This window comes from Talpa occidentalis, unplaced genomic scaffold (assembly GCF_014898055.3).
Source record: "Talpa occidentalis isolate TD23 unplaced genomic scaffold, MPIMG_talOcc4v2.1 talOcc4.10, whole genome shotgun sequence".
In the NCBI taxonomy this organism is placed as follows: Eukaryota; Metazoa; Chordata; class Mammalia; order Eulipotyphla; family Talpidae; genus Talpa; species Talpa occidentalis.
Genome location: NW_023600993.1, coordinates 31,179,601 through 31,187,951, shown reverse-complemented (window position 1 = coordinate 31,187,951; position 8,351 = coordinate 31,179,601). Strand labels below are relative to the sequence as shown.

The 8,351-nt window shown below is 50.4% G+C and overlaps 1 pseudogene; it reads right to left on the bottom strand.

Moving 5' to 3' along the window:
- Nucleotides 1-935: 935 nt before the first annotated feature.
- Nucleotides 936-1,822, bottom strand: LOC119252725 (ADP/ATP translocase 2-like; annotated as a pseudogene).
- Nucleotides 1,823-8,351: the final 6,529 nt, after the last annotated feature.

The following is an 8,351-nucleotide window of genomic DNA, read 5'->3' as shown; positions in this document are numbered from 1 at the left end:
GTAGAGGAGGGCGGTTCCAGAGTTGGCAATAAAGGAAGACATGGACATACAGTAGAAAGGACACTTTTGATACTAGAATCCCTCTCAGCGTCCCTGACAATGTCTACAGTGTTCTCTCAGCCAGACAATCTTTGTCAATTACATTTTTATGAGTCCACTGATATTTTGCAAATTAATGAGGAAAGGGCCAGGATTTCCAGATGGAGGGAGAAGAGGAAAAGTATGGGAGCACAGACACGTGGAGCAATCAGTCAGGTTCCTGGGAGTGCAGGGTAAGTGGAGCTGAGAAGGCAGGTGGGGCCTGTGTGTGAGGCCCACTAGTGACATTCGAGGGAGCTTGGTCCTGGTCCGATGAGGTTGCCACAGCCACCACTTGGCCGTGCATGAGAGTGACGTCTAGAGAGACATCTTTGGAAACATTTAAAGTGTGTTTCTTGTAGAGAATAGAGAGATATAGGAGAGACAGATAGATAGATTCTTAAGCCCACTTTGGTAGTCTCTGTCTTTTACTTGGTATATTTGGACAATTCACATTTAAAGTAATTGTTGACAGAACTGGATTAAAAATTTCCATACTGGTAACTTCTTTCTTTTCATTCTTGATCTTTAGTGTTTTTAAAAAAATTTCCCCTATTTCTGCCTTTTCTGTTTTTTTTTTTAATAGTTCAGTATTTTTTATTTCTTCAAATTTGTTATGTATCAGGATGACAAATAAAAAATACAGTTGAGTCCCAGCATCATCATCATCACCGTGGAAATGGCTTTATGAGAAAACTGGTCAGATGACTATTATGACTTCAATTTTTAACCAGTAAATAGTTGCTGCTGATGAATAATCGGCCGATGGTCTGTCAAGAATGCTCAAGATATATTTCAAATTATAGCATGTTTGGTTCCCAGGGTTGGGGGGTAAGGATAGGGAACTAGGAAATCACTTATGTGAACTTCTTGATTTCATTGTACATAATAAGCACAAAAGCAGCATCAGTGCCTCTGAGAACACTGGAAGGTGCGCCCTGGAAAAAAGCTTTGGCCCCTTCATCATGAGTGATCTCCCTCCAGCAATGAATCATGTCCTCGTACATATCTGTCCCTTTGCACCCTGACTGCATCAGCAGGCAGTGACGCAGTGTCAGGCAGCAAGGCAGCCAAGCCATGGCCCTGACCCGCTGTGACTCACCAAGGTGATGAGGCTGTAGTGTTCTGGGATCCGGGGACTCTCCCTGCGTGGTGTCACAGATGCCAAAGTAGGCAGCGCAGCAGATAATAATACCCTGCACCGACGCATGAAAACCTTGGTATCAGTCCGATCCTATCAGATTCGGAGCTCACCACCAGGCAGTCATGGAGGCCTTTGAATTCCCTTTCAGCTCCACCTTTACCCACATCAGCAGCTAGACGGGTATAGACAAAATTGAGAGGTTACACAAAACACAAGGATGTGGCCCTCGTGGCACCGCCAGATGCCAGAGTTCTTGCAAAATAGCACCAAGAATTGAGTCCCCTTGTCCATACCTCCCAGGAAGGGCAGCTTGCATTTATCTCGGAAGGTAAAGGTGAGCGCCTGGGTGAGGAAGTGTCTAATGACACTGGCCAGGCAACCACGCCAGAAGAACAGGTCTCCCTGCTCCTTGGGGACAGAGCACACAGTCTGTCATGCCCTTGCATTGCTGGTCTGCATGATTTGCTTGCTGGCATGTGGCATCTGCAGCAGCAGCTTGATGGGCTCGATGGGCCCTACCTCGGTCTTGGAGATGGCTGTGGCCACTCCACCTGCCAGGAAGTCCTTGGCGAAGGACACAGCGGCATCTGTCATGTTGAAAAGAAAAAGAAAGTGGTCAGCTTCGGGGCAGGGCAAGGAACCAACCCAGACTCTGGGGCTCTGGGGCTGCCTTCTTTGGTTTTAATTGAGCATTTTATTTGATTCCATCTCACATCCTCTCTTAGCATCTTAATTAGATTTTTAAAAACACTGGATTTTTTGGTAGGGACCCCTAGTTTACAAAACGCATTTACAATGAATTCAAGTCCACTTTCAAATAACGCAGTACAGATTCACAAGTAGTGCCCGTACCTCCCACCAGAGTGTTTCCCATTCCTCACTCCTGCCCTTTGTCCCTCACATGCGTGAAGAACTGGGATGAAACATAAATAATCCAGAGGACTTTGAAATGGTGAGGTTTCGTGAAGAGCCAGCATGCGGTAGGTTGTTTGCAAAGTTGGCTGAAATGATTCTACCTGTCCTTGCCAACCCTTGCATCCTGGCCCTCTGCAATGCGACTTTGCCACTCCTTACTGAGAAAGAGGTGGCGTTTATTTCTTCACCCTTGAAATATGGGGCTCCGCTATATGGATGCTTTGACCAATGGAATGTTTGCAGATTTGCCCTAGCAGGGGCTTGAGGAGTCTGTGCATTGGGCGTGGCCTCTTGTGACCCATACATAAAAGCCAGTATCATCTCTGTGGAGAACTAAGCTTACTTCTGTGACAAAGAATTAAGGAAACCTTCCCTTGTGCATTTTCTGGGTTGTGGTCGCGGAATTTCAGACCTGCTCTTGCAGCAAAGTCCTCCCTTTTCCCACTGGCCCTGCTGGAGCCAGCACATCAACCTCCATCCATCACAGGCTCTTTAGCTACTGTGTCCGTTTTCTGGAACCTGCCAGCAAACAGTCCTCTGTTCACAGGCCTTTTAATAGCATTAGGAAAACCCTGGCTCCAGTCGCTGCTCTGGTCCTTGGTATTCACGAACACTCACCACCCTGTCCATTTTATTAAGAGGCAGCCCAGACGCAGTGCATGATCCGCCCTGCCCCCACTCTTGCACACCTTAAATAGAAAGCAGGAAGGGCCAGAAGATTTATGGCTGATGATTTGGAATGCAGAAGTGGGCCCAAACAGCCCTGTGATGTCCTTGGAGTTCAGACACTCGGAAGTGGGCTGGACCGGTGTGAGTTGGCCGGCCAGGTACGGCTTCCATCACTCGGGCCAGGGCGGATGCACCTCCCTTCCCACCCGGCTCCTTCCAGTAAGCCGCTGGCACCAGCAGCACTTAATCACCACATTGCCTCGTATAAAAATTTAAGGAGTCTGCTGTCTTGAAAAAAATGAATCCCAGATCATTTTTTAGTACTTCCTTTCCCACTCTGTTCGTTCTCTTCTCTCATCAACGCTTATTTCCCCAAGGAAGCTTATTTCTGGAGGCTGTTCTGAAGAAAGATGGAGGCAGGGTGTAGGGACTGCCCAGCCCCTCCAGAGCTGGGTGGGTTGAAGCTGCCCAGGGGTGAAGCCCACCTGGCCCGTTGGAGGAGCGGTCAGCCACCTGCTTGAAAGGTCTTCGGCCCTTCTAAGGCACGGGGCCATCTGGGCAGGGCTCCCTGTGGTTTTGCCCAAGGTCCTTGGGGAGCTACAAGCAGGCTTCCATGGAAGGCACAACGGATGAGAGGGGCCTGGTACCCTCACCCACCTCTGCCACATCTGCCACCTCAGCAGAACCTGCACAGCTCTGTCTGCTGCAGGTTTGAACCGGTTTGAACCGGCCCTCAGAGAGGTTTGAACCAGCCCTCAGAGTATCTAAGCTGGTAGTGCAGGCAGGGGGTCAGTTAGAATTGGGGTCCTCATGTAACAGCTCATGGTAACACTGGCCAGGAGGCCATGTGACATAGTGTTAGCAACGTGGTCTTGGGTGCAGACAGGTGGAACTGTGAGAGGCATGAGCTTGGTCAAGTCACTTGAGCTTGATGAGGCTCAGTTTTTCTAATCTGTAAAATGGGATTGCTGTTGCACTTAAAGGGCACATTAATGGAAAGCAACGACCACATATATACTCAGTGAAAGAACGCAGAAAGAGCTGATGCTGCAAGTAGTAAGATTGTTGTTAATGGCGGAGACAATGAATCTGAATGGAGTCGCCTGTCAGCGCAGCCTGTGAGTAGCTACAGAGAGCCAGGGTGGAGAGGCTGGGGACGGGACAGCTTGGGAGAGTCCTGGGAGAATCTCAGGGCCACCATCTCCATCTGGCCCCACCTGATCGTCTCCCCCTCTGCTTCCTTCCCCATGCGGGAACCCCACCCCCAAATTTGGGGTAACTTCTCAGTCATTTGCCTCAGTTTACTGGCACGCATGTTTAACAGTGGAGGCTGCCTGTGCCTGCCTCCTGTTCTATAGGGCCAACTGCTGACCTCGAGGTCATAGGAGACCTGGGAAGGTCCCCAAGGTGTCTCTTTGCCCTGCTCTGAGAGTGACAGTTTCGTGTTTGCCAGGATAGAACACAGCAGCCTCCCACCACTGTGCAGAGTATCCTAATAAAGTAAAAAACAACAACCACCAAACCAAACAGTCATTCCCATAATCGCTGGGGCAGAAGAGGCACAGGCTCCACTCATTAGCAAAACCAGTCCTGGTTATTATCTTTAATACATGGACTGAGTCTTTATTGCATTTCAATTTCTCCATTCATTCTTTGGGTCCAGGATTTGATTCAGAAATCAGGTCAACAATTTCAGGGTTGCAATTTGTTGACACAGTAATGGTTTTTTTAAATGCTCCCATGTCTTGTTCTGGCACCGTGGAAAGAACGTTTGGCCTGAAAGTCTAGAGATCCAAGTTTGAATTCTGATTTCGTCACTGGTTATCTGGGTGACCAGAGGGCAGGCATCCCCAAGTGTCTTCATTTGGAGTCTTCCAAAATTTGACCCTGAGGTAAGGCCCTGCGTTAGGGAGAGTTTATCTGGGTGAGGGAATAGGGAGAGAAGCTAGGGATGGAGAAAGACAGTGCTGGCTGTGATAAGTGTGGCCACTGGGGCGCACGTCTGCCTGGACTGGGAACGGTCTAAGAAAACCATGATCAGTATTATCAGATTTCTCCTCAGGAGGAACCACTGCCTCTCCCTTCCCTCTACTGAGAGTTGTGCCAGAGACATCCATTCCTCCAAACTTCGCTGTGCCTGCATGTGGCAGAGCAAGTTCTGGTGCTGGAAGAAAGCTCAGGTGGAGAGAGGAAGGCACGTGAGCAGCAGAGGTGGCAGCTGTCATGCAGGTACTGTCCCCAAGGCTGACCACAGATGAACTTAGAGGCCAAGGCGCTAGAGGCTGGACATTGATGCTGCAAGGGAAAGCCCATCATGTGAGGCAGGGGGCTGCAGGGGTGGATAGAGGGGATAGATTTATGCCCTCAGGGTAAATGTAACCACTTTTGGCTAAACTTCCTGCATTGAAAGGTGATCAGCAAAGTTGTGGCTCAGGAGAAGTGTCAGACCCAACACCCAGTAGGATATCCAGCTGGGCACAGGGTCACAGAGATCACAGACAGCATTTCCCAGCCTCTCCTGAAGATGGGTGTGGTCATAGGGTTCAGATCAGGCCAATGGGGTGGAACTAGAATCGTGGCTTGGCAATTTCTGGGAATCTTCCTTCAAAACAACTGGTGCATGTTCTTCGTTCTTCTCCTGATTCTCTTGGCCCCTCCTCCATCTGGCTCATGAGGGTCAGCCTGGCCTACGCTGGAGCAGCACTGCAGGGAGCTGGAAGGAGCCTGGTTCCCCACAGACCTTGTGGGAGAGCTCAGGGCATCAGCCCCAACTGGAAAGTGGCAGCGTTTCCCTGAACCTTTGATCTTGTCTAAGCCATGCTGTTTGGAGTCTCTTGTTACTCACAGACTGACTTAATCCTAATGGATATAGTCCCTCACAGTTCTAATTTTTCCCTCCTGAATTCAGTGTTTATTAAAAAAAAAAGAAAAGAAAAAAGAACTAGGGGAAAGGATCAGAAATACTTGCGGATCTCCTTGCCCCTGTTTGGGGGACTACAGCCCTCCTCCCACAAATGGCCAGACTTCCACACAGCCCCTGCTTGCCTTGTTGGACACCTGAAATCTTTGGGTTCCACCTGGGGCTGCAGCTTCCCCTGTGCTGATAACCACTGGCCTCCAGATACCTTTGCTGTTTGGAAGGATCATTATCTTTGTGTCCCACATGCTTTTGAGAACACCTTGACCTCAGAGCTCTAGGTAGGGGTAGCCAAAACTGCATGACCCCCTCACCAGGTTCACATGGTTTGTAGAGGTCAGTCCCCACAGGCAACAGCCGCCATGCCCTGTGCCTGCCTGCTCCTCCCATCTGAGGCCTTCTCTGGCACAGTAGGAGCTTGCTTAACCTGGGCATGGCGCCTGCATGTTCTGGGGCTTTTACACTCAAGGGGCAACTAGATAGCTACAGCCAAAGCCAGCTTTCTCTCTTCTCAGGACAATCCTGAGATGCGTTCTGCATGTTTTGCCAGAGTCCCATGTGGGGCAGGGCCCGGTGACCCACAGTGAAGACGTGAACACACTCCTGTCACTTCAGACTTCCCCTCTGTCACTCTGCTCCTACCCGTATCCTCCAGATCACCGCAGCTCCCAGCCCTCCCCTGCCTGCTCTGCAGAGCCGACCAGCCTGGACTCTGCTGCCTCTGCACCTGAGGCCTGTGAAGCTGTCAGCAGACCAAAGACCTCACCCCACAACCTCCCCTCTTCACCACCCCGCACAATGGAACCCACCTCCCTCAGAAGAAGTGGGTTTTTTTGTACTTACCTCTCAGGATACCAGAGCTTAGGGATGTGATACAGGTCACTCAAGGTCACAGAGATAATAAAGGGGTACATTCCGGGCTTTGGGAGACACCCAGCACGTATCTTTCCATACTGAAGACTCCCTATGGCAACCCCTTGAGCTTTCTGCCTAAGCACCCCCCCTTCCTCCAGGCACAGAGAAGTGCCAGAGAGTTCATAGCCTCAACTGATGATGGAAGAAGTTGGAGGACACAAACTTCAGCTCCCTCACCTCATTTCCCACACTGGAAATTGCTGGGTAACTCCCTGATCTTTGTCCTTCATTCACCTTCCACCCCCAACCGGTGTTTCTTAGATCCAGTTCCCAAATCAGCACCTCCACCCAGTGACTCATCTCAGGGTCATATCTGGGGGTCTCAGAACAACACAGTAGCAGAGCTGGAGCTTGAAGCTACATCTGTAAACCCTTCACACGATGCTCTTTTAGACATTCCATGCGTGGCCCTGACCTGGCCTCCTGGATGTTTCTGCCTGTTGCTTGTTTCTAGTATCTTCTGCTGTTCGCGATGCTGTTCAGTTCCTGCCAGTGCCCTCTATACCAGGGTTCTACCCAGTTTCCAGTCACCCTGCCCCCCCAGGCTTTCTGACCTTGTTTGGGGACCAGACGCTGAGTTGGGAGGTCTGGATCTGAGACCGTGGGAAACCCCGCCACCCCAAGACTATGGACGTGTAATTATTTGTGGCTGTGGTTTGTCTGTAGCCTGCAGTTTTCCAAGCTCTTTGTGATCGTTTAGATGCAACCTGCCCAGCATTTCTGTGATGTGGCTATAGGAAATTGCATTTTTGCTTTCTTGGCTCCTTCCTCAATGCCTTTGCAATGGGCCACCCCGGCCCAGTTTACAGTCTGCAAGGCTCATCAGTCTGCGGTTACACCATCTTCCCTTCTCCCCCCTCACGACAAAAATTAATCAAAACTAGAACTTCACATTCCTGAGGAGGGAGGGGGTTAACCACATTTTTGGGAGGCCCTGTGAGGGCCAGCAGCACAGCCGAATGGTGATTGACTCTGGGCCACCAACGCTGTCCTCAGTGCGGGGCTCATGCCCAATCCACACACTGGCCGTGCATGGTCCCTCCTGAGGCTGTGCTCAGTAAGAGGACCCTCCGTGCAACCCCTCTGTCCCCAGCTGGATGGAAGCCTGTTCTTGGGCAGGGGAACTGACTGGATGTGAAGGTCTGGAAAGGTATCATCCTTATAATGGTGAGAACTGGAGAGAACCAAAGGGCAGACGCACAAAGGATGACCTTGTGAAGTGCAGGCTGGGTGGGGCCTTGCTTTGTCTACTGATAAGGCTTTTCTGGGAGGTTTAAGTTCCTTGTCAGCAAGTCTCCCCCTCCCTAATCCCTTCCCTCCAAGAGGGTCCTTGTCAGAGACAATGTCCCTGAGGGGCAGGCCTGGGGCTCCTGGAGGATGGGGTATTAGCCCTGCCCCATCCAGAAATGAGGAAGGATGGGGAACCTGGAGGCAAGCCTTGGGGTGGGGCCAAGGGCTACTTGCTGTTTGAGCAACTGGCTGCAAAGTTCACTGCAGGCTTAGCTGGCAGCGAGCAGAGTGCACAGACAGGGGACCTCAGCTGGGATATGATTACTGGATATACAAATGGAATAAAAATACCAAACAATCTGGCCAGAATACCTCTGGTCTGGGCCATGGATGGCTGTCTGACAGGAGAATACATTAGAACAAGGGTTCTGGGTGCCCATAAATTTTACTTGCTGAGAATTTAATGGGTTCCTTAGTTTCTCT